At 55.2% G+C, this 23558-nt stretch overlaps 54 non-coding genes across 54 annotated transcripts; 44 read left to right on the top strand and 10 right to left on the bottom strand.

Moving 5' to 3' along the window:
* The first annotated feature begins 447 nt into the window (after positions 1-447).
* Trnag-gcc lies at positions 448-518 on the top strand. Its single transcript has one exon. It is a non-coding gene; the product is annotated as a tRNA-Gly (tRNA).
* Positions 519-899: 381 nt separating this feature from the next.
* Positions 900-972, top strand: Trnam-cau. The gene has a single exon. It is a non-coding gene; the product is annotated as a tRNA-Met (tRNA).
* Positions 973-1275: 303 nt separating this feature from the next.
* Trnae-uuc lies at positions 1276-1347 on the top strand. Its single transcript has one exon. It is a non-coding gene; the product is annotated as a tRNA-Glu (tRNA).
* A 199-nt stretch (positions 1348-1546) lies between these two features.
* On the top strand, positions 1547-1620 carry Trnai-aau. The gene has a single exon. It is a non-coding gene; the product is annotated as a tRNA-Ile (tRNA).
* Positions 1621-2216: 596 nt separating this feature from the next.
* Trnag-ucc lies at positions 2217-2288 on the bottom strand. The gene has a single exon. It is a non-coding gene; the product is annotated as a tRNA-Gly (tRNA).
* Positions 2289-2635: 347 nt separating this feature from the next.
* Positions 2636-2706, top strand: Trnag-gcc. Its single transcript has one exon. It is a non-coding gene; the product is annotated as a tRNA-Gly (tRNA).
* Positions 2707-3088: 382 nt separating this feature from the next.
* Positions 3089-3161, top strand: Trnam-cau. The gene has a single exon. It is a non-coding gene; the product is annotated as a tRNA-Met (tRNA).
* Positions 3162-3465: 304 nt separating this feature from the next.
* Trnae-uuc lies at positions 3466-3537 on the top strand. The gene has a single exon. It is a non-coding gene; the product is annotated as a tRNA-Glu (tRNA).
* Positions 3538-3735: 198 nt separating this feature from the next.
* Positions 3736-3809, top strand: Trnai-aau. Its single transcript has one exon. It is a non-coding gene; the product is annotated as a tRNA-Ile (tRNA).
* A 593-nt stretch (positions 3810-4402) lies between these two features.
* On the bottom strand, positions 4403-4474 carry Trnag-ucc. The gene has a single exon. It is a non-coding gene; the product is annotated as a tRNA-Gly (tRNA).
* A 350-nt stretch (positions 4475-4824) lies between these two features.
* Positions 4825-4894, top strand: Trnag-gcc. Its single transcript has one exon. It is a non-coding gene; the product is annotated as a tRNA-Gly (tRNA).
* A 380-nt stretch (positions 4895-5274) lies between these two features.
* Trnam-cau lies at positions 5275-5347 on the top strand. The gene has a single exon. It is a non-coding gene; the product is annotated as a tRNA-Met (tRNA).
* A 303-nt stretch (positions 5348-5650) lies between these two features.
* On the top strand, positions 5651-5722 carry Trnae-uuc. Its single transcript has one exon. It is a non-coding gene; the product is annotated as a tRNA-Glu (tRNA).
* Positions 5723-5919: 197 nt separating this feature from the next.
* Trnai-aau lies at positions 5920-5993 on the top strand. The gene has a single exon. It is a non-coding gene; the product is annotated as a tRNA-Ile (tRNA).
* A 593-nt stretch (positions 5994-6586) lies between these two features.
* On the bottom strand, positions 6587-6658 carry Trnag-ucc. The gene has a single exon. It is a non-coding gene; the product is annotated as a tRNA-Gly (tRNA).
* Positions 6659-7005: 347 nt separating this feature from the next.
* On the top strand, positions 7006-7076 carry Trnag-gcc. Its single transcript has one exon. It is a non-coding gene; the product is annotated as a tRNA-Gly (tRNA).
* A 381-nt stretch (positions 7077-7457) lies between these two features.
* On the top strand, positions 7458-7530 carry Trnam-cau. The gene has a single exon. It is a non-coding gene; the product is annotated as a tRNA-Met (tRNA).
* A 303-nt stretch (positions 7531-7833) lies between these two features.
* Positions 7834-7905, top strand: Trnae-uuc. The gene has a single exon. It is a non-coding gene; the product is annotated as a tRNA-Glu (tRNA).
* A 198-nt stretch (positions 7906-8103) lies between these two features.
* On the top strand, positions 8104-8177 carry Trnai-aau. The gene has a single exon. It is a non-coding gene; the product is annotated as a tRNA-Ile (tRNA).
* A 593-nt stretch (positions 8178-8770) lies between these two features.
* Positions 8771-8842, bottom strand: Trnag-ucc. Its single transcript has one exon. It is a non-coding gene; the product is annotated as a tRNA-Gly (tRNA).
* Positions 8843-9189: 347 nt separating this feature from the next.
* Positions 9190-9260, top strand: Trnag-gcc. The gene has a single exon. It is a non-coding gene; the product is annotated as a tRNA-Gly (tRNA).
* Positions 9261-9641: 381 nt separating this feature from the next.
* Positions 9642-9714, top strand: Trnam-cau. Its single transcript has one exon. It is a non-coding gene; the product is annotated as a tRNA-Met (tRNA).
* A 303-nt stretch (positions 9715-10017) lies between these two features.
* On the top strand, positions 10018-10089 carry Trnae-uuc. Its single transcript has one exon. It is a non-coding gene; the product is annotated as a tRNA-Glu (tRNA).
* A 198-nt stretch (positions 10090-10287) lies between these two features.
* Trnai-aau lies at positions 10288-10361 on the top strand. The gene has a single exon. It is a non-coding gene; the product is annotated as a tRNA-Ile (tRNA).
* Positions 10362-10954: 593 nt separating this feature from the next.
* Trnag-ucc lies at positions 10955-11026 on the bottom strand. The gene has a single exon. It is a non-coding gene; the product is annotated as a tRNA-Gly (tRNA).
* A 347-nt stretch (positions 11027-11373) lies between these two features.
* On the top strand, positions 11374-11444 carry Trnag-gcc. The gene has a single exon. It is a non-coding gene; the product is annotated as a tRNA-Gly (tRNA).
* Positions 11445-11825: 381 nt separating this feature from the next.
* Trnam-cau lies at positions 11826-11898 on the top strand. Its single transcript has one exon. It is a non-coding gene; the product is annotated as a tRNA-Met (tRNA).
* Positions 11899-12201: 303 nt separating this feature from the next.
* On the top strand, positions 12202-12273 carry Trnae-uuc. Its single transcript has one exon. It is a non-coding gene; the product is annotated as a tRNA-Glu (tRNA).
* A 198-nt stretch (positions 12274-12471) lies between these two features.
* On the top strand, positions 12472-12545 carry Trnai-aau. Its single transcript has one exon. It is a non-coding gene; the product is annotated as a tRNA-Ile (tRNA).
* Positions 12546-13138: 593 nt separating this feature from the next.
* On the bottom strand, positions 13139-13210 carry Trnag-ucc. The gene has a single exon. It is a non-coding gene; the product is annotated as a tRNA-Gly (tRNA).
* A 347-nt stretch (positions 13211-13557) lies between these two features.
* Positions 13558-13628, top strand: Trnag-gcc. The gene has a single exon. It is a non-coding gene; the product is annotated as a tRNA-Gly (tRNA).
* Positions 13629-14009: 381 nt separating this feature from the next.
* Trnam-cau lies at positions 14010-14082 on the top strand. Its single transcript has one exon. It is a non-coding gene; the product is annotated as a tRNA-Met (tRNA).
* Positions 14083-14385: 303 nt separating this feature from the next.
* Trnae-uuc lies at positions 14386-14457 on the top strand. The gene has a single exon. It is a non-coding gene; the product is annotated as a tRNA-Glu (tRNA).
* A 198-nt stretch (positions 14458-14655) lies between these two features.
* On the top strand, positions 14656-14729 carry Trnai-aau. The gene has a single exon. It is a non-coding gene; the product is annotated as a tRNA-Ile (tRNA).
* A 593-nt stretch (positions 14730-15322) lies between these two features.
* Positions 15323-15394, bottom strand: Trnag-ucc. The gene has a single exon. It is a non-coding gene; the product is annotated as a tRNA-Gly (tRNA).
* Positions 15395-15741: 347 nt separating this feature from the next.
* Trnag-gcc lies at positions 15742-15812 on the top strand. Its single transcript has one exon. It is a non-coding gene; the product is annotated as a tRNA-Gly (tRNA).
* A 381-nt stretch (positions 15813-16193) lies between these two features.
* Trnam-cau lies at positions 16194-16266 on the top strand. Its single transcript has one exon. It is a non-coding gene; the product is annotated as a tRNA-Met (tRNA).
* Positions 16267-16569: 303 nt separating this feature from the next.
* On the top strand, positions 16570-16641 carry Trnae-uuc. The gene has a single exon. It is a non-coding gene; the product is annotated as a tRNA-Glu (tRNA).
* Positions 16642-16839: 198 nt separating this feature from the next.
* Trnai-aau lies at positions 16840-16913 on the top strand. The gene has a single exon. It is a non-coding gene; the product is annotated as a tRNA-Ile (tRNA).
* Positions 16914-17506: 593 nt separating this feature from the next.
* Trnag-ucc lies at positions 17507-17578 on the bottom strand. Its single transcript has one exon. It is a non-coding gene; the product is annotated as a tRNA-Gly (tRNA).
* A 347-nt stretch (positions 17579-17925) lies between these two features.
* Positions 17926-17996, top strand: Trnag-gcc. The gene has a single exon. It is a non-coding gene; the product is annotated as a tRNA-Gly (tRNA).
* A 381-nt stretch (positions 17997-18377) lies between these two features.
* Positions 18378-18450, top strand: Trnam-cau. Its single transcript has one exon. It is a non-coding gene; the product is annotated as a tRNA-Met (tRNA).
* A 303-nt stretch (positions 18451-18753) lies between these two features.
* On the top strand, positions 18754-18825 carry Trnae-uuc. The gene has a single exon. It is a non-coding gene; the product is annotated as a tRNA-Glu (tRNA).
* Positions 18826-19023: 198 nt separating this feature from the next.
* Trnai-aau lies at positions 19024-19097 on the top strand. Its single transcript has one exon. It is a non-coding gene; the product is annotated as a tRNA-Ile (tRNA).
* A 593-nt stretch (positions 19098-19690) lies between these two features.
* On the bottom strand, positions 19691-19762 carry Trnag-ucc. The gene has a single exon. It is a non-coding gene; the product is annotated as a tRNA-Gly (tRNA).
* A 347-nt stretch (positions 19763-20109) lies between these two features.
* On the top strand, positions 20110-20180 carry Trnag-gcc. Its single transcript has one exon. It is a non-coding gene; the product is annotated as a tRNA-Gly (tRNA).
* Positions 20181-20561: 381 nt separating this feature from the next.
* Trnam-cau lies at positions 20562-20634 on the top strand. The gene has a single exon. It is a non-coding gene; the product is annotated as a tRNA-Met (tRNA).
* A 303-nt stretch (positions 20635-20937) lies between these two features.
* Trnae-uuc lies at positions 20938-21009 on the top strand. The gene has a single exon. It is a non-coding gene; the product is annotated as a tRNA-Glu (tRNA).
* A 198-nt stretch (positions 21010-21207) lies between these two features.
* On the top strand, positions 21208-21281 carry Trnai-aau. Its single transcript has one exon. It is a non-coding gene; the product is annotated as a tRNA-Ile (tRNA).
* A 593-nt stretch (positions 21282-21874) lies between these two features.
* Trnag-ucc lies at positions 21875-21946 on the bottom strand. Its single transcript has one exon. It is a non-coding gene; the product is annotated as a tRNA-Gly (tRNA).
* A 347-nt stretch (positions 21947-22293) lies between these two features.
* Trnag-gcc lies at positions 22294-22364 on the top strand. The gene has a single exon. It is a non-coding gene; the product is annotated as a tRNA-Gly (tRNA).
* A 381-nt stretch (positions 22365-22745) lies between these two features.
* Trnam-cau lies at positions 22746-22818 on the top strand. The gene has a single exon. It is a non-coding gene; the product is annotated as a tRNA-Met (tRNA).
* A 303-nt stretch (positions 22819-23121) lies between these two features.
* Trnae-uuc lies at positions 23122-23193 on the top strand. Its single transcript has one exon. It is a non-coding gene; the product is annotated as a tRNA-Glu (tRNA).
* A 198-nt stretch (positions 23194-23391) lies between these two features.
* Positions 23392-23465, top strand: Trnai-aau. Its single transcript has one exon. It is a non-coding gene; the product is annotated as a tRNA-Ile (tRNA).
* Positions 23466-23558: the final 93 nt, after the last annotated feature.

Here is a 23558-nt window from a genome sequence, read left to right as displayed (position 1 = left end):
AGTACTCATACGCGAAATTAAAAGCCTGCTGCGGTGGCCGGAATCGAACCCGGATCAACTGCTTGGAACGCAACTATGCTGACCATTACACCACCACCGCACAAGCGAGCGCCGCGCGTCCGCGCTGTGTCGGCTTCCCGCCAGTCGCAGCGGCCGAAGGTGATCGTACCTGGCAGGCGCATTTCGAGGCAGGCTATGGGGAGCACATCCAGACGCATTCGGACAGCGTATCCGCGCACATTTCGCATCCTTTGGCAAGAGTTGGGCGCCGGCAACGCAAGAGTACGCAGAGGACCGCGTTCTGGCGGCATTTTTAAGCAGAGCAGTGCAGTGCAGGATTCAGCGTCTGCAGCATCTTTTCCACAGAATGCTACGGCGCTTGACGGCAGTCCCACTTTCCCTTGAGACATCTGCTCGGCAAGCAGCGTCAAGTTACCGCTGGCCCGAGCATCGGTGGTTCAGTGGTAGAATGCTCGCCTGCCACGCGGGCGGCCCGGGTTCGATTCCCGGCCGATGCATCATTTTGCTTTTCCCGCGATAATGCTGCCGCGTGGCTTGAGCGCTTGAGATGCACGATCCACAAGAATGTGTAGCTGGATTTCCCTTGAGAAGGACCGAGAACGCAGCACTCGCGGGTCCCCACTAGGACGCTCGCATCATGTTCTACAGACTAGCGTCGGCCTGGCCTCACAAGTTGCTGGGTCCGGGTGCCTCCGAGGCACTGAACTTCAACGACAAGGAGTGCTGCCTATCGTTGCAACAGCTGCAGCAGCACCGCAATCAACTGGGCCGGCAGTGCACGTGTAGCAACAGAACACGTTATCCAGGAAGTACAGTGTCTCTACGTCTAATATTGGGTAAGGTGTTTACCCAGTTTCCAGGACAAGCGGTGCACCCGTGCCTCGGTAGCGCAGTAGGCAGCGCGTAAGTCTCATAATCTTAAGGTCGTGAGTTCGATCCTCACCCGGGGCATTTAATTTTCTGTGACATGGTGGTGCTGTTGCTAGGGCGCCAACGTATTTCTTGTTTGTTATCCACAGCGTTTCAACGCTTCAGCGGGAAAATGTTTACTTCCTGTTATTGCTACTTACAGCTTCCCTTTTCCTCTTCTCCCAGCAGAGCATGAAGCCAAAAGCATTGCTCTGCGACGTTTGAGGTGCGCGCCTTGCCAGTCAGTATGTGCACAGATGCTCGCAAAGAGAGGGGGGCGCCGACGCGGCACTCGACACGAAATGCGACAAGCGACCGTACGAACGGTCGAACGAAACGGCCACATCCGGTGTGGTCTAGTGGCTAGGATACCTGGCTTTCACCCCAGGAGGCCCGGGTTCGATTCCCGGTACGGAACGGAATTTTTTCCACACGAATCGTGACAAGTTTGAGCTGTCCGAGCGGCCGTTTCCCGTCCTGCTCGCAATATAGCTACTGTTTCGTGACCGTCAGCAGAATATAGACTAGGGAAGCAGACACACGACGACCATAGAAATGGTGTGCGGCTTCATGCCACCTGTTTCCCAGCGTAGGGCTGAGCAACTGCATCTGCCGAGGCCCGTTAGCTCAGTTGGTTAGAGCGTCGTGCTAATAACGCGAAGGTCGTGGGTTCGATCCCCCCACGGGCCACTACTCTTTTCCTACTACGAAAAGGCGGCGCCGATTTCAGCTGGCGAGTGTGGTGGACCAAAAGATCATCACCCTGCGTGGAAAGTTGATAGAGGATCCGAACCCGACTCGTCGGGGAGCGCTACAGCATTCACTCGGGCAATGGCCATAATATCTTGAATACACTGGTTCTCAACCGATAAAGAGAAAATGAAAGAAAATGTCCGATTGCCGATGCGTAACAACTTTGGCCCTTGTCAGTACTTGGGCGGGTGAGCGCATGGGAACACAGGGCGCTATTGGCACTTTTACTTCCTATTTTTGTTTCTCCTTTCTTTTCGGAGCTACAGCCCGATTCGGTCAGGGAGACGCCACCGTGAAATGAAGGGGGCGTGCTGTGTGTCCATCGCCTCGCCTCTCCTTACCTCTCTCAGTCGTTTCTCGTGCTTGTCGTTTTGATATAGGCCGATTTGAGAGCGTCAGCTCTCGCGTCAGCCGAGCAAAGTCGAGACAAGTCGAGACACACTAAGGGCTGGTATGCAGCGAGTAAGAGGGCGAAAAAACAATAATTTAAGAGCGCGTGGCAAAAGTACTCATACGCGAAATTAAAAGCCTGCTGCGGTGGCCGGGAATCGAACCCGGATCAACTGCTTGGAACGCAACTATGCTGACCATTACACCACCACCGCACAAGCGAGCGCCGCGCGTCCGCGCTGTGTCGGCTTCCCGCCAGTCGGCAGCGGCCGAAGGTGATCGTACCTGGCAGGCGCATTTCGAGGCAGGCTAGGGGAGCACATCCAGACGCATTCGGACAGCGTATCCGCGCACATTTCGCATCCTTTGGCAAGAGTTGGGCGCCGGCAACGCAAGAGTACGCAGAGGACCGCGTTCTGGCGGCATTTTTAAGCAGAGCAGTGCAGTGCAGGATTCAGCGTCTGCAGCATCTTTTCCACAGAATGCTACGGCGCTTGACGGCAGTCCCACTTTCCCTTGAGACATCTGCTCGGCAAGCAGCGTCAAGTTACCGCTGGCCCGAGCATCGGTGGTTCAGTGGTAGAATGCTCGCCTGCCACGCGGGCGGCCCGGGTTCGATTCCCGGCCGATGCATCATTTTGCTTTTCCCGCGATAATGCTGCCGCGTGGCTTGAGCGCTTGAGATGCACGATCCACAAGAATGTGTAGCTGGATTTCCCTTGAGAAGGACCGAGAACGCAGCACTCGCGGGTCCCCACTAGGACGCTCGCATCATGTTCTACAGACTAGCGTCGGCCTGGCCTCACAAGTTGCTGGGTCCGGGTGCCTCCGAGGCACTGAACTTCAACGACAAGGAGTGCTGCCTATCGTTGCAACAGCTGCAGCAGCACCGCAATCAACTGGGCCGGCAGTGCACGTGTAGCAACAGAACACGTTATCCAGGAAGTACAGTGTCCTCTACGTCTAATATTGGGTAAGGTGTTTACCCAGTTTCCAGGACAAGCGGTGCACCCGTGCCTCGGTAGCGCAGTAGGCAGCGCGTAAGTCTCATAATCTTAAGGTCGTGAGTTCGATCCTCACCCGGGGCATTTAATTTTCTGTGACATGGTGGTGCTGTTGCTAGGGCGCCAACGTATTTCTTGTTTGTTATCCACAGCGTTTTCAACGCTTCAGCGGGAAAATGTTTACTTCCTGTTATTGCTACTTACAGCTTCCCTTTTCCTCTTCTCCCAGCAGAGCATGAAGCCAAAAGCATTGCTCTGCGACGTTTGAGGTGCGCGCCTTGCCAGTCAGTATGTGCACAGATGCTCGCAAAGAGAGGGGGGCGCCGACGCGGCACTCGACACGAAATGCGACAAGCGACCGTACGAACGGTCGAACGAAACGGCCACATCCGGTGTGGTCTAGTGGCTAGGATACCTGGCTTTCACCCAGGAGGCCCGGGTTCGATTCCCGGTACCGGAACGGAATTTTTTCCACACGAATCGTGACAAGTTTGAGCTGTCCGAGCGGCCGTTTCCCGTCCTGCTCGCAATATAGCTACTGTTTCGTGACCGTCAGCAGAATATAGACTAGGGAAGCAGACACACGACGACCATAGAAATGGTGTGCGGCTTCATGCCACCTGTTTCCAGCGTAGGGCTGAGCAACTGCATCTGCCGAGGCCCGTTAGCTCAGTTGGTTAGAGCGTCGTGCTAATAACGCGAAGGTCGTGGGTTCGATCCCCCCACGGGCCACTACTCTTTTCCTACTACGAAAAGGCGGCGCCGATTTCAGCTGGCGAGTGTGGTGACCAAAAGATCATCACCCTGCGTGGAAGTTGATAGAGGATCCGAACCCGACTCGTCGGGAGCGCTACAGCATTCACTCGGCAATGGCCATAATATCTTGAATACACTGGTTCTCAACCGATAAAGAGAAAATGAAAGAAAATGTCCGATTGCCGATGCGTAACAACTTTGGCCCTTGTCAGTACTTGGGCGGGTGAGCGCATGGGAACACAGGGCGCTATTGGCACTTTTACTTCCTATTTTTGTTTCTCCTTTCTTTTCGGAGCTACAGCCCGATTCGGTCAGGGAGACGCCACCGTGAAATGAAGGGGGCGTGCTGTGTGTCCATCGCCTCGCCTCTCCTTACCTCTCTCAGTCGTTTCTCGTGCTTGTCGTTTTGATATAGGCCGATTTGAGAGCGTCAGCTCTCGCGTCAGCCGAGCAAAGTCGAGACAAGTCGAGACACACTAAGGGCTGGTATGCAGCGAGTAAGAGGGCGAAAAAAACAATAATTTAAGAGCGCGTGGCAAAAGTACTCATACGCGAAATTAAAAGCCTGCTGCGGTGGCCGGGAATCGAACCCGGATCAACTGCTTGGAACGCAACTATGCTGACCATTACACCACCACCGCACAAGCGAGCGCCGCGCGTCCGCGCTGTGTCGGCTTCCCGCCAGTCGGCAGCGGCCGAAGGTGATCGTACCTGGCAGGCGCATTTCGAGGCAGGCTAGGGGGAGCACATCCAGACGCATTCGGACAGCGTATCCGCGCACATTTCGCATCCTTTTGGCAAGAGTTGGGCGCCGGCAACGCAAGAGTACGCAGAGGACCGCGTTCTGGCGGCATTTTTAAGCAGAGCAGTGCAGTGCAGGATTCAGCGTCCTGCAGCATCTTTTCCACAGAATGCTACGGGCGCTTGACGGCAGTCCCACTTTCCCTTGAGACATCTGCTCGGCAAGCAGCGTCAAGTTACCGCTGGCCGAGCATCGGTGGTTCAGTGGTAGAATGCTCGCCTGCCACGCGGCGGCCCGGGTTCGATTCCCGGCCGATGCATCATTTTGCTTTTCCCGCGATAATGCTGCCGCGTGGCTTGAGCGCTTGAGATGCACGATCCACAAGAATGTGTAGCTGGATTTCCTTGAGAAGGACCGAGAACGCAGCACTCGCGGGTCCCCACTAGGACGCTCGCATCATGTTCTACAGACTAGCGTCGGCCTGGCCTCACAAGTTGCTGGGTCCGGGTGCCTCCGAGGCACTGAACTTCAACGACAAGGAGTGCTGCCTATCGTTGCAACAGCTGCAGCAGCACCGCAATCAACTGGGCCGGCAGTGCACGTGTAGCAACAGAACACGTTATCCAGGAAGTACAGTGTCTCTACGTCTAATATTGGGTAAGGTGTTTACCCAGTTTCCAGGACAAGCGGTGCACCCGTGCCTCGGTAGCGCAGTAGGCAGCGCGTAAGTCTCATAATCTTAAGGTCGTGAGTTCGATCCTCACCCGGGGCATTTAATTTTCTGTGACATGGTGGTGCTGTTGCTAGGGCGCCAACGTATTTCTTGTTTGTTATCCACAGCGTTTCAACGCTTCAGCGGGAAAATGTTTACTTCCTGTTATTGCTACTTACAGCTTCCCTTTTCCTCTTCTCCCAGCAGAGCATGAAGCCAAAAGCATTGCTCTGCGACGTTTGAGGTGCGCGCCTTGCCAGTCAGTATGTGCACAGATGCTCGCAAAGAGAGGGGGGCGCCGACGCGGCACTCGACACGAAATGCGACAAGCGACCGTACGAACGGTCGAACGAAACGGCCACATCCGGTGTGGTCTAGTGGCTAGGATACCTGGCTTTCACCCAGGAGGCCCGGGTTCGATTCCCGGTACCGGAACGGAATTTTTTCCACACGAATCGTGACAAGTTTGAGCTGTCCGAGCGGCCGTTTCCGTCCTGCTCGCAATATAGCTACTGTTTCGTGACCGTCAGCAGAATATAGACTAGGGAAGCAGACACACGACGACCATAGAAATGGTGTGCGGCTTCATGCCACCTGTTTCCAGCGTAGGGCTGAGCAACTGCATCTGCCGAGGCCCGTTAGCTCAGTTGGTTAGAGCGTCGTGCTAATAACGCGAAGGTCGTGGGTTCGATCCCCCCACGGGCCACTACTCTTTTCCTACTACGAAAAGGCGGCGCCGATTTCAGCTGGCGAGTGTGGTGACCAAAAGATCATCACCCTGCGTGGAAGTTGATAGAGGATCCGAACCCGACTCGTCGGGGAGCGCTACAGCATTCACTCGGCAATGGCCATAATATCTTGAATACACTGGTTCTCAACCGATAAAGAGAAAATGAAAGAAAATGTCCGATTGCCGATGCGTAACAACTTTGGCCCTTGTCAGTACTTGGGCGGGTGAGCGCATGGGAACACAGGGCGCTATTGGCACTTTTACTTCCTATTTTTGTTTCTCCTTTCTTTTCGGAGCTACAGCCCGATTCGGTCAGGGAGACGCCACCGTGAAATGAAGGGGGCGTGCTGTGTGTCCATCGCCTCGCCTCTCCTTACCTCTCTCAGTCGTTTCTCGTGCTTGTCGTTTTGATATAGGCCGATTTGAGAGCGTCAGCTCTCGCGTCAGCCGAGCAAAGTCGAGACAAGTCGAGACACACTAAGGGCTGGTATGCAGCGAGTAAGAGGGCGAAAAAACAATAATTTAAGAGCGCGTGGCAAAAGTACTCATACGCGAAATTAAAAGCCTGCTGCGGTGGCCGGGAATCGAACCCGGATCAACTGCTTGGAACGCAACTATGCTGACCATTACACCACCACCGCACAAGCGAGCGCCGCGCGTCCGCGCTGTGTCGGCTTCCCGCCAGTCGGGGCAGCGGCCGAAGGTGATCGTACCTGGCAGGCGCATTTCGAGGCAGGCTAGGGAGCACATCCAGACGCATTCGGACAGCGTATCCGCGCACATTTCGCATCCTTGGCAAGAGTTGGGCGCCGGCAACGCAAGAGTACGCAGAGGACCGCGTTCTGGCGGCATTTTTAAGCAGAGCAGTGCAGTGCAGGATTCAGCGTCTGCAGCATCTTTTCCACAGAATGCTACGGCGCTTGACGGCAGTCCCACTTTCCCTTGAGACATCTGCTCGGCAAGCAGCGTCAAGTTACCGCTGGCCCGAGCATCGGTGGTTCAGTGGTAGAATGCTCGCCTGCCACGCGGGCGGCCCGGGTTCGATTCCCGGCCGATGCATCATTTTGCTTTTCCCGCGATAATGCTGCCGCGTGGCTTGAGCGCTTGAGATGCACGATCCACAAGAATGTGTAGCTGGATTTCCCTTGAGAAGGACCGAGAACGCAGCACTCGCGGGTCCCCACTAGGACGCTCGCATCATGTTCTACAGACTAGCGTCGGCCTGGCCTCACAAGTTGCTGGGTCCGGGTGCCTCCGAGGCACTGAACTTCAACGACAAGGAGTGCTGCCTATCGTTGCAACAGCTGCAGCAGCACCGCAATCAACTGGGCCGGCAGTGCACGTGTAGCAACAGAACACGTTATCCAGGAAGTACAGTGTCTCTACGTCTAATATTGGGTAAGGTGTTTACCCAGTTTCCAGGACAAGCGGTGCACCCGTGCCTCGGTAGCGCAGTAGGCAGCGCGTAAGTCTCATAATCTTAAGGTCGTGAGTTCGATCCTCACCCGGGGCATTTAATTTTCTGTGACATGGTGGTGCTGTTGCTAGGGCGCCAACGTATTTCTTGTTTGTTATCCACAGCGTTTCAACGCTTCAGCGGGAAAATGTTTACTTCCTGTTATTGCTACTTACAGCTTCCCTTTTCCTCTTCTCCCAGCAGAGCATGAAGCCAAAAGCATTGCTCTGCGACGTTTGAGGTGCGCGCCTTGCCAGTCAGTATGTGCACAGATGCTCGCAAAGAGAGGGGGGCGCCGACGCGGCACTCGACACGAAATGCGACAAGCGACCGTACGAACGGTCGAACGAAACGGCCACATCCGGTGTGGTCTAGTGGCTAGGATACCTGGCTTTCACCCAGGAGGCCCGGGTTCGATTCCCGGTACCGGAACGGAATTTTTTCCACACGAATCGTGACAAGTTTGAGCTGTCCGAGCGGCCGTTTCCCGTCCTGCTCGCAATATAGCTACTGTTTCGTGACCGTCAGCAGAATATAGACTAGGGAAGCAGACACACGACGACCATAGAAATGGTGTGCGGCTTCATGCCACCTGTTTCCAGCGTAGGGCTGAGCAACTGCATCTGCCGAGGCCCGTTAGCTCAGTTGGTTAGAGCGTCGTGCTAATAACGCGAAGGTCGTGGGTTCGATCCCCCCACGGGCCACTACTCTTTTCCTACTACGAAAAGGCGGCGCCGATTTCAGCTGGCGAGTGTGGTGACCAAAAGATCATCACCCTGCGTGGAAGTTGATAGAGGATCCGAACCCGACTCGTCGGGGAGCGCTACAGCATTCACTCGGCAATGGCCATAATATCTTGAATACACTGGTTCTCAACCGATAAAGAGAAAATGAAAGAAAATGTCCGATTGCCGATGCGTAACAACTTTGGCCCTTGTCAGTACTTGGGCGGGTGAGCGCATGGGAACACAGGGCGCTATTGGCACTTTTACTTCCTATTTTTGTTTCTCCTTTCTTTTCGGAGCTACAGCCCGATTCGGTCAGGGAGACGCCACCGTGAAATGAAGGGGGCGTGCTGTGTGTCCATCGCCTCGCCTCTCCTTACCTCTCTCAGTCGTTTCTCGTGCTTGTCGTTTTGATATAGGCCGATTTGAGAGCGTCAGCTCTCGCGTCAGCCGAGCAAAGTCGAGACAAGTCGAGACACACTAAGGGCTGGTATGCAGCGAGTAAGAGGGCGAAAAAACAATAATTTAAGAGCGCGTGGCAAAAGTACTCATACGCGAAATTAAAAGCCTGCTGCGGTGGCCGGGAATCGAACCCGGATCAACTGCTTGGAACGCAACTATGCTGACCATTACACCACCACCGCACAAGCGAGCGCCGCGCGTCCGCGCTGTGTCGGCTTCCCGCCAGTCGGCAGCGGCCGAAGGTGATCGTACCTGGCAGGCGCATTTCGAGGCAGGCTAGGGGAGCACATCCAGACGCATTCGGACAGCGTATCCGCGCACATTTCGCATCCTTTGGCAAGAGTTGGGCGCCGGCAACGCAAGAGTACGCAGAGGACCGCGTTCTGGCGGCATTTTTAAGCAGAGCAGTGCAGTGCAGGATTCAGCGTCTGCAGCATCTTTTCCACAGAATGCTACGGCGCTTGACGGCAGTCCCACTTTCCCTTGAGACATCTGCTCGGCAAGCAGCGTCAAGTTACCGCTGGCCCGAGCATCGGTGGTTCAGTGGTAGAATGCTCGCCTGCCACGCGGGCGGCCCGGGTTCGATTCCCGGCCGATGCATCATTTTGCTTTTCCCGCGATAATGCTGCCGCGTGGCTTGAGCGCTTGAGATGCACGATCCACAAGAATGTGTAGCTGGATTTCCCTTGAGAAGGACCGAGAACGCAGCACTCGCGGGTCCCCACTAGGACGCTCGCATCATGTTCTACAGACTAGCGTCGGCCTGGCCTCACAAGTTGCTGGGTCCGGGTGCCTCCGAGGCACTGAACTTCAACGACAAGGAGTGCTGCCTATCGTTGCAACAGCTGCAGCAGCACCGCAATCAACTGGGCCGGCAGTGCACGTGTAGCAACAGAACACGTTATCCAGGAAGTACAGTGTCTCTACGTCTAATATTGGGTAAGGTGTTTACCCAGTTTCCAGGACAAGCGGTGCACCCGTGCCTCGGTAGCGCAGTAGGCAGCGCGTAAGTCTCATAATCTTAAGGTCGTGAGTTCGATCCTCACCCGGGGCATTTAATTTTCTGTGACATGGTGGTGCTGTTGCTAGGGCGCCAACGTATTTCTTGTTTGTTATCCACAGCGTTTCAACGCTTCAGCGGGAAAATGTTTACTTCCTGTTATTGCTACTTACAGCTTCCCTTTTCCTCTTCTCCCAGCAGAGCATGAAGCCAAAAGCATTGCTCTGCGACGTTTGAGGTGCGCGCCTTGCCAGTCAGTATGTGCACAGATGCTCGCAAAGAGAGGGGGGCGCCGACGCGGCACTCGACACGAAATGCGACAAGCGACCGTACGAACGGTCGAACGAAACGGCCACATCCGGTGTGGTCTAGTGGCTAGGATACCTGGCTTTCACCCAGGAGGCCCGGGTTCGATTCCCGGTACCGGAACGGAATTTTTTCCACACGAATCGTGACAAGTTTGAGCTGTCCGAGCGGCCGTTTCCCGTCCTGCTCGCAATATAGCTACTGTTTCGTGACCGTCAGCAGAATATAGACTAGGGAAGCAGACACACGACGACCATAGAAATGGTGTGCGGCTTCATGCCACCTGTTTCCAGCGTAGGGCTGAGCAACTGCATCTGCCGAGGCCCGTTAGCTCAGTTGGTTAGAGCGTCGTGCTAATAACGCGAAGGTCGTGGGTTCGATCCCCCCACGGGCCACTACTCTTTTCCTACTACGAAAAGGCGGCGCCGATTTCAGCTGGCGAGTGTGGTGACCAAAAGATCATCACCCTGCGTGGAAGTTGATAGAGGATCCGAACCCGACTCGTCGGGGAGCGCTACAGCATTCACTCGGCAATGGCCATAATATCTTGAATACACTGGTTCTCAACCGATAAAGAGAAAATGAAAGAAAATGTCCGATTGCCGATGCGTAACAACTTTGGCCCTTGTCAGTACTTGGGCGGGTGAGCGCATGGGAACACAGGGCGCTATTGGCACTTTTACTTCCTATTTTTGTTTCTCCTTTCTTTTCGGAGCTACAGCCCGATTCGGTCAGGGAGACGCCACCGTGAAATGAAGGGGGCGTGCTGTGTGTCCATCGCCTCGCCTCTCCTTACCTCTCTCAGTCGTTTCTCGTGCTTGTCGTTTTGATATAGGCCGATTTGAGAGCGTCAGCTCTCGCGTCAGCCGAGCAAAGTCGAGACAAGTCGAGACACACTAAGGGCTGGTATGCAGCGAGTAAGAGGGCGAAAAAACAATAATTTAAGAGCGCGTGGCAAAAGTACTCATACGCGAAATTAAAAGCCTGCTGCGGTGGCCGGGAATCGAACCCGGATCAACTGCTTGGAACGCAACTATGCTGACCATTACACCACCACCGCACAAGCGAGCGCCGCGCGTCCGCGCTGTGTCGGCTTCCCGCCAGTCGGCAGCGGCCGAAGGTGATCGTACCTGGCAGGCGCATTTCGAGGCAGGCTAGGGGAGCACATCCAGACGCATTCGGACAGCGTATCCGCGCACATTTCGCATCCTTTGGCAAGAGTTGGGCGCCGGCAACGCAAGAGTACGCAGAGGACCGCGTTCTGGCGGCATTTTTAAGCAGAGCAGTGCAGTGCAGGATTCAGCGTCTGCAGCATCTTTTCCACAGAATGCTACGGCGCTTGACGGCAGTCCCACTTTCCCTTGAGACATCTGCTCGGCAAGCAGCGTCAAGTTACCGCTGGCCCGAGCATCGGTGGTTCAGTGGTAGAATGCTCGCCTGCCACGCGGGCGGCCCGGGTTCGATTCCCGGCCGATGCATCATTTTGCTTTTCCCGCGATAATGCTGCCGCGTGGCTTGAGCGCTTGAGATGCACGATCCACAAGAATGTGTAGCTGGATTTCCCTTGAGAAGGACCGAGAACGCAGCACTCGCGGGTCCCCACTAGGACGCTCGCATCATGTTCTACAGACTAGCGTCGGCCTGGCCTCACAAGTTGCTGGGTCCGGGTGCCTCCGAGGCACTGAACTTCAACGACAAGGAGTGCTGCCTATCGTTGCAACAGCTGCAGCAGCACCGCAATCAACTGGGCCGGCAGTGCACGTGTAGCAACAGAACACGTTATCCAGGAAGTACAGTGTCTCTACGTCTAATATTGGGTAAGGTGTTTACCCAGTTTCCAGGACAAGCGGTGCACCCGTGCCTCGGTAGCGCAGTAGGCAGCGCGTAAGTCTCATAATCTTAAGGTCGTGAGTTCGATCCTCACCCGGGGCATTTAATTTTCTGTGACATGGTGGTGCTGTTGCTAGGGCGCCAACGTATTTCTTGTTTGTTATCCACAGCGTTTCAACGCTTCAGCGGGAAAATGTTTACTTCCTGTTATTGCTACTTACAGCTTCCCTTTTCCTCTTCTCCCAGCAGAGCATGAAGCCAAAAGCATTGCTCTGCGACGTTTGAGGTGCGCGCCTTGCCAGTCAGTATGTGCACAGATGCTCGCAAAGAGAGGGGGGCGCCGACGCGGCACTCGACACGAAATGCGACAAGCGACCGTACGAACGGTCGAACGAAACGGCCACATCCGGTGTGGTCTAGTGGCTAGGATACCTGGCTTTCACCCAGGAGGCCCGGGTTCGATTCCCGGTACCGGAACGGAATTTTTTCCACACGAATCGTGACAAGTTTGAGCTGTCCGAGCGGCCGTTTCCCGTCCTGCTCGCAATATAGCTACTGTTTCGTGACCGTCAGCAGAATATAGACTAGGGAAGCAGACACACGACGACCATAGAAATGGTGTGCGGCTTCATGCCACCTGTTTCCAGCGTAGGGCTGAGCAACTGCATCTGCCGAGGCCCGTTAGCTCAGTTGGTTAGAGCGTCGTGCTAATAACGCGAAGGTCGTGGGTTCGATCCCCCCACGGGCCACTACTCTTTTCCTACTACGAAAAGGCGGCGCCGATTTCAGCTGGCGAGTGTGGTGACCAAAAGATCATCACCCTGCGTGGAAGTTGATAGAGGATCCGAACCCGACTCGTCGGGGAGCGCTACAGCATTCACTCGGCAATGGCCATAATATCTTGAATACACTGGTTCTCAACCGATAAAGAGAAAATGAAAGAAAATGTCCGATTGCCGATGCGTAACAACTTTGGCCCTTGTCAGTACTTGGGCGGGTGAGCGCATGGGAACACAGGGCGCTATTGGCACTTTTACTTCCTATTTTTGTTTCTCCTTTCTTTTCGGAGCTACAGCCCGATTCGGTCAGGGAGACGCCACCGTGAAATGAAGGGGGCGTGCTGTGTGTCCATCGCCTCGCCTCTCCTTACCTCTCTCAGTCGTTTCTCGTGCTTGTCGTTTTGATATAGGCCGATTTGAGAGCGTCAGCTCTCGCGTCAGCCGAGCAAAGTCGAGACAAGTCGAGACACACTAAGGGCTGGTATGCAGCGAGTAAGAGGGCGAAAAAACAATAATTTAAGAGCGCGTGGCAAAAGTACTCATACGCGAAATTAAAAGCCTGCTGCGGTGGCCGGGAATCGAACCCGGATCAACTGCTTGGAACGCAACTATGCTGACCATTACACCACCACCGCACAAGCGAGCGCCGCGCGTCCGCGCTGTGTCGGCTTCCCGCCAGTCGGCAGCGGCCGAAGGTGATCGTACCTGGCAGGCGCATTTCGAGGCAGGCTAGGGGAGCACATCCAGACGCATTCGGACAGCGTATCCGCGCACATTTCGCATCCTTTGGCAAGAGTTGGGCGCCGGCAACGCAAGAGTACGCAGAGGACCGCGTTCTGGCGGCATTTTTAAGCAGAGCAGTGCAGTGCAGGATTCAGCGTCTGCAGCATCTTTTCCACAGAATGCTACGGCGCTTGACGGCAGTCCCACTTTCCCTTGAGACATCTGCTCGGCAAGCAGCGTCAAGTTACCGCTGGCCCGAGCATCGGTGGTTCAGTGGTAGAATGCTCGCCTGCCACGCGGGCGGCCCGGGTTCGATTCCCGGCCGATGCATCATTTTGCTTTTCCCGCGATAATGCTGCCGCGTGGCTTGAGCGCTTGAGATGCACGATCCACAAGAATGTGTAGCTGGATTTCCCTTGAGAAGGACCGAGAACGCAGCACTCGCGGGTCCCCACTAGGACGCTCGCATCATGTTCTACAGACTAGCGTCGGCCTGGCCTCACAAGTTGCTGGGTCCGGGTGCCTCCGAGGCACTGAACTTCAACGACAAGGAGTGCTGCCTATCGTTGCAACAGCTGCAGCAGCACCGCAATCAACTGGGCCGGCAGTGCACGTGTAGCAACAGAACACGTTATCCAGGAAGTACAGTGTCTCTACGTCTAATATTGGGTAAGGTGTTTACCCAGTTTCCAGGACAAGCGGTGCACCCGTGCCTCGGTAGCGCAGTAGGCAGCGCGTAAGTCTCATAATCTTAAGGTCGTGAGTTCGATCCTCACCCGGGGCATTTAATTTTCTGTGACATGGTGGTGCTGTTGCTAGGGCGCCAACGTATTTCTTGTTTGTTATCCACAGCGTTTCAACGCTTCAGCGGGAAAATGTTTACTTCCTGTTATTGCTACTTACAGCTTCCCTTTTCCTCTTCTCCCAGCAGAGCATGAAGCCAAAAGCATTGCTCTGCGACGTTTGAGGTGCGCGCCTTGCCAGTCAGTATGTGCACAGATGCTCGCAAAGAGAGGGGGGCGCCGACGCGGCACTCGACACGAAATGCGACAAGCGACCGTACGAACGGTCGAACGAAACGGCCACATCCGGTGTGGTCTAGTGGCTAGGATACCTGGCTTTCACCCAGGAGGCCCGGGTTCGATTCCCGGTACCGGAACGGAATTTTTTCCACACGAATCGTGACAAGTTTGAGCTGTCCGAGCGGCCGTTTCCCGTCCTGCTCGCAATATAGCTACTGTTTCGTGACCGTCAGCAGAATATAGACTAGGGAAGCAGACACACGACGACCATAGAAATGGTGTGCGGCTTCATGCCACCTGTTTCCAGCGTAGGGCTGAGCAACTGCATCTGCCGAGGCCCGTTAGCTCAGTTGGTTAGAGCGTCGTGCTAATAACGCGAAGGTCGTGGGTTCGATCCCCCCACGGGCCACTACTCTTTTCCTACTACGAAAAGGCGGCGCCGATTTCAGCTGGCGAGTGTGGTGACCAAAAGATCATCACCCTGCGTGGAAGTTGATAGAGGATCCGAACCCGACTCGTCGGGGAGCGCTACAGCATTCACTCGGCAATGGCCATAATATCTTGAATACACTGGTTCTCAACCGATAAAGAGAAAATGAAAGAAAATGTCCGATTGCCGATGCGTAACAACTTTGGCCCTTGTCAGTACTTGGGCGGGTGAGCGCATGGGAACACAGGGCGCTATTGGCACTTTTACTTCCTATTTTTGTTTCTCCTTTCTTTTCGGAGCTACAGCCCGATTCGGTCAGGGAGACGCCACCGTGAAATGAAGGGGGCGTGCTGTGTGTCCATCGCCTCGCCTCTCCTTACCTCTCTCAGTCGTTTCTCGTGCTTGTCGTTTTGATATAGGCCGATTTGAGAGCGTCAGCTCTCGCGTCAGCCGAGCAAAGTCGAGACAAGTCGAGACACACTAAGGGCTGGTATGCAGCGAGTAAGAGGGCGAAAAAACAATAATTTAAGAGCGCGTGGCAAAAGTACTCATACGCGAAATTAAAAGCCTGCTGCGGTGGCCGGGAATCGAACCCGGATCAACTGCTTGGAACGCAACTATGCTGACCATTACACCACCACCGCACAAGCGAGCGCCGCGCGTCCGCGCTGTGTCGGCTTCCCGCCAGTCGGCAGCGGCCGAAGGTGATCGTACCTGGCAGGCGCATTTCGAGGCAGGCTAGGGGAGCACATCCAGACGCATTCGGACAGCGTATCCGCGCACATTTCGCATCCTTTGGCAAGAGTTGGGCGCCGGCAACGCAAGAGTACGCAGAGGACCGCGTTCTGGCGGCATTTTTAAGCAGAGCAGTGCAGTGCAGGATTCAGCGTCTGCAGCATCTTTTCCACAGAATGCTACGGCGCTTGACGGCAGTCCCACTTTCCCTTGAGACATCTGCTCGGCAAGCAGCGTCAAGTTACCGCTGGCCCGAGCATCGGTGGTTCAGTGGTAGAATGCTCGCCTGCCACGCGGGCGGCCCGGGTTCGATTCCCGGCCGATGCATCATTTTGCTTTTCCCGCGATAATGCTGCCGCGTGGCTTGAGCGCTTGAGATGCACGATCCACAAGAATGTGTAGCTGGATTTCCCTTGAGAAGGACCGAGAACGCAGCACTCGCGGGTCCCCACTAGGACGCTCGCATCATGTTCTACAGACTAGCGTCGGCCTGGCCTCACAAGTTGCTGGGTCCGGGTGCCTCCGAGGCACTGAACTTCAACGACAAGGAGTGCTGCCTATCGTTGCAACAGCTGCAGCAGCACCGCAATCAACTGGGCCGGCAGTGCACGTGTAGCAACAGAACACGTTATCCAGGAAGTACAGTGTCTCTACGTCTAATATTGGGTAAGGTGTTTACCCAGTTTCCAGGACAAGCGGTGCACCCGTGCCTCGGTAGCGCAGTAGGCAGCGCGTAAGTCTCATAATCTTAAGGTCGTGAGTTCGATCCTCACCCGGGGCATTTAATTTTCTGTGACATGGTGGTGCTGTTGCTAGGGCGCCAACGTATTTCTTGTTTGTTATCCACAGCGTTTCAACGCTTCAGCGGGAAAATGTTTACTTCCTGTTATTGCTACTTACAGCTTCCCTTTTCCTCTTCTCCCAGCAGAGCATGAAGCCAAAAGCATTGCTCTGCGACGTTTGAGGTGCGCGCCTTGCCAGTCAGTATGTGCACAGATGCTCGCAAAGAGAGGGGGGCGCCGACGCGGCACTCGACACGAAATGCGACAAGCGACCGTACGAACGGTCGAACGAAACGGCCACATCCGGTGTGGTCTAGTGGCTAGGATACCTGGCTTTCACCCAGGAGGCCCGGGTTCGATTCCCGGTACCGGAACGGAATTTTTTCCACACGAATCGTGACAAGTTTGAGCTGTCCGAGCGGCCGTTTCCCGTCCTGCTCGCAATATAGCTACTGTTTCGTGACCGTCAGCAGAATATAGACTAGGGAAGCAGACACACGACGACCATAGAAATGGTGTGCGGCTTCATGCCACCTGTTTCCAGCGTAGGGCTGAGCAACTGCATCTGCCGAGGCCCGTTAGCTCAGTTGGTTAGAGCGTCGTGCTAATAACGCGAAGGTCGTGGGTTCGATCCCCCCACGGGCCACTACTCTTTTCCTACTACGAAAAGGCGGCGCCGATTTCAGCTGGCGAGTGTGGTGACCAAAAGATCATCACCCTGCGTGGAAGTTGATAGAGGATCCGAACCCGACTCGTCGGGGAGCGCTACAGCATTCACTCGGCAATGGCCATAATATCTTGAATACACTGGTTCTCAACCGATAAAGAGAAAATGAAAGAAAATGTCCGATTGCCGATGCGTAACAACTTTGGCCCTTGTCAGTACTTGGGCGGGTGAGCGCATGGGAACACAGGGCGCTATTGGCACTTTTACTTCCTATTTTTGTTTCTCCTTTCTTTTCGGAGCTACAGCCCGATTCGGTCAGGGAGACGCCACCGTGAAATGAAGGGGGCGTGCTGTGTGTCCATCGCCTCGCCTCTCCTTACCTCTCTCAGTCGTTTCTCGTGCTTGTCGTTTTGATATAGGCCGATTTGAGAGCGTCAGCTCTCGCGTCAGCCGAGCAAAGTCGAGACAAGTCGAGACACACTAAGGGCTGGTATGCAGCGAGTAAGAGGGCGAAAAAACAATAATTTAAGAGCGCGTGGCAAAAGTACTCATACGCGAAATTAAAAGCCTGCTGCGGTGGCCGGGAATCGAACCCGGATCAACTGCTTGGAACGCAACTATGCTGACCATTACACCACCACCGCACAAGCGAGCGCCGCGCGTCCGCGCTGTGTCGGCTTCCCGCCAGTCGGCAGCGGCCGAAGGTGATCGTACCTGGCAGGCGCATTTCGAGGCAGGCTAGGGGAGCACATCCAGACGCATTCGGACAGCGTATCCGCGCACATTTCGCATCCTTTGGCAAGAGTTGGGCGCCGGCAACGCAAGAGTACGCAGAGGACCGCGTTCTGGCGGCATTTTTAAGCAGAGCAGTGCAGTGCAGGATTCAGCGTCTGCAGCATCTTTTCCACAGAATGCTACGGCGCTTGACGGCAGTCCCACTTTCCCTTGAGACATCTGCTCGGCAAGCAGCGTCAAGTTACCGCTGGCCCGAGCATCGGTGGTTCAGTGGTAGAATGCTCGCCTGCCACGCGGGCGGCCCGGGTTCGATTCCCGGCCGATGCATCATTTTGCTTTTCCCGCGATAATGCTGCCGCGTGGCTTGAGCGCTTGAGATGCACGATCCACAAGAATGTGTAGCTGGATTTCCCTTGAGAAGGACCGAGAACGCAGCACTCGCGGGTCCCCACTAGGACGCTCGCATCATGTTCTACAGACTAGCGTCGGCCTGGCCTCACAAGTTGCTGGGTCCGGGTGCCTCCGAGGCACTGAACTTCAACGACAAGGAGTGCTGCCTATCGTTGCAACAGCTGCAGCAGCACCGCAATCAACTGGGCCGGCAGTGCACGTGTAGCAACAGAACACGTTATCCAGGAAGTACAGTGTCTCTACGTCTAATATTGGGTAAGGTGTTTACCCAGTTTCCAGGACAAGCGGTGCACCCGTGCCTCGGTAGCGCAGTAGGCAGCGCGTAAGTCTCATAATCTTAAGGTCGTGAGTTCGATCCTCACCCGGGGCATTTAATTTTCTGTGACATGGTGGTGCTGTTGCTAGGGCGCCAACGTATTTCTTGTTTGTTATCCACAGCGTTTCAACGCTTCAGCGGGAAAATGTTTACTTCCTGTTATTGCTACTTACAGCTTCCCTTTTCCTCTTCTCCCAGCAGAGCATGAAGCCAAAAGCATTGCTCTGCGACGTTTGAGGTGCGCGCCTTGCCAGTCAGTATGTGCACAGATGCTCGCAAAGAGAGGGGGGCGCCGACGCGGCACTCGACACGAAATGCGACAAGCGACCGTACGAACGGTCGAACGAAACGGCCACATCCGGTGTGGTCTAGTGGCTAGGATACCTGGCTTTCACCCAGGAGGCCCGGGTTCGATTCCCGGTACCGGAACGGAATTTTTTCCACACGAATCGTGACAAGTTTGAGCTGTCCGAGCGGCCGTTTCCCGTCCTGCTCGCAATATAGCTACTGTTTCGTGACCGTCAGCAGAATATAGACTAGGGAAGCAGACACACGACGACCATAGAAATGGTGTGCGGCTTCATGCCACCTGTTTCCAGCGTAGGGCTGAGCAACTGCATCTGCCGAGGCCCGTTAGCTCAGTTGGTTAGAGCGTCGTGCTAATAACGCGAAGGTCGTGGGTTCGATCCCCCCACGGGCCACTACTCTTTTCCTACTACGAAAAGGCGGCGCCGATTTCAGCTGGCGAGTGTGGTGACCAAAAGATCATCACCCTGCGTGGAAGTTGATAGAGGATCCGAACCCGACTCGTCGGGGAGCGCTACAGCATTCACTCGGCAATGGCCATAATATCTTGAATACACTGGTTCTCAACCGATAAAGAGAAAATGAAAGAAAATGTCCGATTGCCGATGCGTAACAACTTTGGCCCTTGTCAGTACTTGGGCGGGTGAGCGCATGGGAACACAGGGCGCTATTGGCACTTTTACTTCCTATTTTTGTTTCTCCTTTCTTTTCGGAGCTACAGCCCGATTCGGTCAGGGAGACGCCACCGTGAAATGAAGGGGGCGTGCTGTGTGTCCATCGCCTCGCCTCTCCTTACCTCTCTCAGTCGTTTCTCGTGCTTGTCGTTTTGATATAGGCCGATTTGAGAGCGTCAGCTCTCGCGTCAGCCGAGCAAAGTCGAGACAAGTCGAGACACACTAAGGGCTGGTATGCAGCGAGTAAGAGGGCGAAAAAACAATAATTTAAGAGCGCGTGGCAAAAGTACTCATACGCGAAATTAAAAGCCTGCTGCGGTGGCCGGGAATCGAACCCGGATCAACTGCTTGGAACGCAACTATGCTGACCATTACACCACCACCGCACAAGCGAGCGCCGCGCGTCCGCGCTGTGTCGGCTTCCCGCCAGTCGGCAGCGGCCGAAGGTGATCGTACCTGGCAGGCGCATTTCGAGGCAGGCTAGGGGAGCACATCCAGACGCATTCGGACAGCGTATCCGCGCACATTTCGCATCCTTTGGCAAGAGTTGGGCGCCGGCAACGCAAGAGTACGCAGAGGACCGCGTTCTGGCGGCATTTTTAAGCAGAGCAGTGCAGTGCAGGATTCAGCGTCTGCAGCATCTTTTCCACAGAATGCTACGGCGCTTGACGGCAGTCCCACTTTCCCTTGAGACATCTGCTCGGCAAGCAGCGTCAAGTTACCGCTGGCCCGAGCATCGGTGGTTCAGTGGTAGAATGCTCGCCTGCCACGCGGGCGGCCCGGGTTCGATTCCCGGCCGATGCATCATTTTGCTTTTCCCGCGATAATGCTGCCGCGTGGCTTGAGCGCTTGAGATGCACGATCCACAAGAATGTGTAGCTGGATTTCCCTTGAGAAGGACCGAGAACGCAGCACTCGCGGGTCCCCACTAGGACGCTCGCATCATGTTCTACAGACTAGCGTCGGCCTGGCCTCACAAGTTGCTGGGTCCGGGTGCCTCCGAGGCACTGAACTTCAACGACAAGGAGTGCTGCCTATCGTTGCAACAGCTGCAGCAGCACCGCAATCAACTGGGCCGGCAGTGCACGTGTAGCAACAGAACACGTTATCCAGGAAGTACAGTGTCTCTACGTCTAATATTGGGTAAGGTGTTTACCCAGTTTCCAGGACAAGCGGTGCACCCGTGCCTCGGTAGCGCAGTAGGCAGCGCGTAAGTCTCATAATCTTAAGGTCGTGAGTTCGATCCTCACCCGGGGCATTTAATTTTCTGTGACATGGTGGTGCTGTTGCTAGGGCGCCAACGTATTTCTTGTTTGTTATCCACAGCGTTTCAACGCTTCAGCGGGAAAATGTTTACTTCCTGTTATTGCTACTTACAGCTTCCCTTTTCCTCTTCTCCCAGCAGAGCATGAAGCCAAAAGCATTGCTCTGCGACGTTTGAGGTGCGCGCCTTGCCAGTCAGTATGTGCACAGATGCTCGCAAAGAGAGGGGGGCGCCGACGCGGCACTCGACACGAAATGCGACAAGCGACCGTACGAACGGTCGAACGAAACGGCCACATCCGGTGTGGTCTAGTGGCTAGGATACCTGGCTTTCACCCAGGAGGCCCGGGTTCGATTCCCGGTACCGGAACGGAATTTTTTCCACACGAATCGTGACAAGTTTGAGCTGTCCGAGCGGCCGTTTCCCGTCCTGCTCGCAATATAGCTACTGTTTCGTGACCGTCAGCAGAATATAGACTAGGGAAGCAGACACACGACGACCATAGAAATGGTGTGCGGCTTCATGCCACCTGTTTCCAGCGTAGGGCTGAGCAACTGCATCTGCCGAGGCCCGTTAGCTCAGTTGGTTAGAGCGTCGTGCTAATAACGCGAAGGTCGTGGGTTCGATCCCCCCACGGGCCACTACTCTTTTCCTACTACGAAAAGGCGGCGCCGATTTCAGCTGGCGAGTGTGGTGACCAAAAGATCATCACCCTGCGTGGAAGTTGATAGAGGATCCGAACCCGACTCGTCGGGGAGCGCTACAGCATTCACTCGGCAATGGCCATAATATCTTGAATACACTGGTTCTCAACCGATAAAGAGAAAATGAAAGAAAATGTCCGATTGCCGATGCGTAACAACTTTGGCCCTTGTCAGTACTTGGGCGGGTGAGCGCATGGGAACACAGGGCGCTATTGGCACTTTTACTTCCTATTTTTGTTTCTCCTTTCTTTTCGGAGCTACAGCCCGATTCGGTCAGGGAGACGCCACCGTGAAATGAAGGGGGCGTGCTGTGTGTCCATCGCCTCGCCTCTCCTTACCTCTCTCAGTCGTTTCTCGTGCTTGTCGTTTTGATATAGGCCGATTTGAGAGCGTCAGCTCTCGCGTCAGCCGAGCAAAGTCGAGACAAGTCGAGACACACTAAGGGCTGGTATGCAGCGAGTAAGAGGGCGAAAAAACAATAATTTAAGAGCGCGTGGCAAAAGTACTCATACGCGAAATTAAAAGCCTGCTGCGGTGGCCGGGAATCGAACCCGGATCAACTGCTTGGAACGCAACTATGCTGACCATTACACCACCACCGCACAAGCGAGCGCCGCGCGTCCGCGCTGTGTCGGCTTCCCGCCAGTCGGCAGCGGCCGAAGGTGATCGTACCTGGCAGGCGCATTTCGAGGCAGGCTAGGGGAGCACATCCAGACGCATTCGGACAGCGTATCCGCGCACATTTCGCATCCTTTGGCAAGAGTTGGGCGCCGGCAACGCAAGAGTACGCAGAGGACCGCGTTCTGGCGGCATTTTTAAGCAGAGCAGTGCAGTGCAGGATTCAGCGTCTGCAGCATCTTTTCCACAGAATGCTACGGCGCTTGACGGCAGTCCCACTTTCCCTTGAGACATCTGCTCGGCAAGCAGCGTCAAGTTACCGCTGGCCCGAGCATCGGTGGTTCAGTGGTAGAATGCTCGCCTGCCACGCGGGCGGCCCGGGTTCGATTCCCGGCCGATGCATCATTTTGCTTTTCCCGCGATAATGCTGCCGCGTGGCTTGAGCGCTTGAGATGCACGATCCACAAGAATGTGTAGCTGGATTTCCCTTGAGAAGGACCGAGAACGCAGCACTCGCGGGTCCCCACTAGGACGCTCGCATCATGTTCTACAGACTAGCGTCGGCCTGGCCTCACAAGTTGCTGGGTCCGGGTGCCTCCGAGGCACTGAACTTCAACGACAAGGAGTGCTGCCTATCGTTGCAACAGCTGCAGCAGCACCGCAATCAACTGGGCCGGCAGTGCACGTGTAGCAACAGAACACGTTATCCAGGAAGTACAGTGTCTCTACGTCTAATATTGGGTAAGGTGTTTACCCAGTTTCCAGGACAAGCGGTGCACCCGTGCCTCGGTAGCGCAGTAGGCAGCGCGTAAGTCTCATAATCTTAAGGTCGTGAGTTCGATCCTCACCCGGGGCATTTAATTTTCTGTGACATGGTGGTGCTGTTGCTAGGGCGCCAACGTATTTCTTGTTTGTTATCCACAGCGTTTCAACGCTTCAGCGGGAAAATGTTTACTTCCTGTTATTGCTACTTACAGCTTCCCTTTTCCTCTTCTCCCAGCAGAGCATGAAGCCAAAAGCATTGCTCTGCGACGTTTGAGGTGCGCGCCTTGCCAGTCAGTATGTGCACAGATGCTCGCAAAGAGAGGGGGGCGCCGACGCGGCACTCGACACGAAATGCGACAAGCGACCGTACGAACGGTCGAACGAAACGGCCACATCCGGTGTGGTCTAGTGGCTAGGATACCTGGCTTTCACCCAGGAGGCCCGGGTTCGATTCCCGGTACCGGAACGGAATTTTTTCCACACGAATCGTGACAAGTTTGAGCTGTCCGAGCGGCCGTTTCCCGTCCTGCTCGCAATATAGCTACTGTTTCGTGACCGTCAGCAGAATATAGACTAGGGAAGCAGACACACGACGACCATAGAAATGGTGTGCGGCTTCATGCCACCTGTTTCCAGCGTAGGGCTGAGCAACTGCATCTGCCGAGGCCCGTTAGCTCAGTTGGTTAGAGCGTCGTGCTAATAACGCGAAGGTCGTGGGTTCGATCCCCCCACGGGCCACTACTCTTTTCCTACTACGAAAAGGCGGCGCCGATTTCAGCTGGCGAGTGTGGTGACCAAAAGATCATCACCCTGCGTGGAAGTTGATAGAGG

The sequence above is a fragment of the Schistocerca piceifrons genome, unplaced genomic scaffold (assembly GCF_021461385.2).
Source record: "Schistocerca piceifrons isolate TAMUIC-IGC-003096 unplaced genomic scaffold, iqSchPice1.1 HiC_scaffold_103, whole genome shotgun sequence".
Lineage (NCBI taxonomy): Eukaryota > Metazoa > Arthropoda > Insecta > Orthoptera > Acrididae > Schistocerca > Schistocerca piceifrons.
Note: the sequence above shows the minus strand (reverse complement) of the source record. Positions and strands in the feature narration are given on the sequence as shown.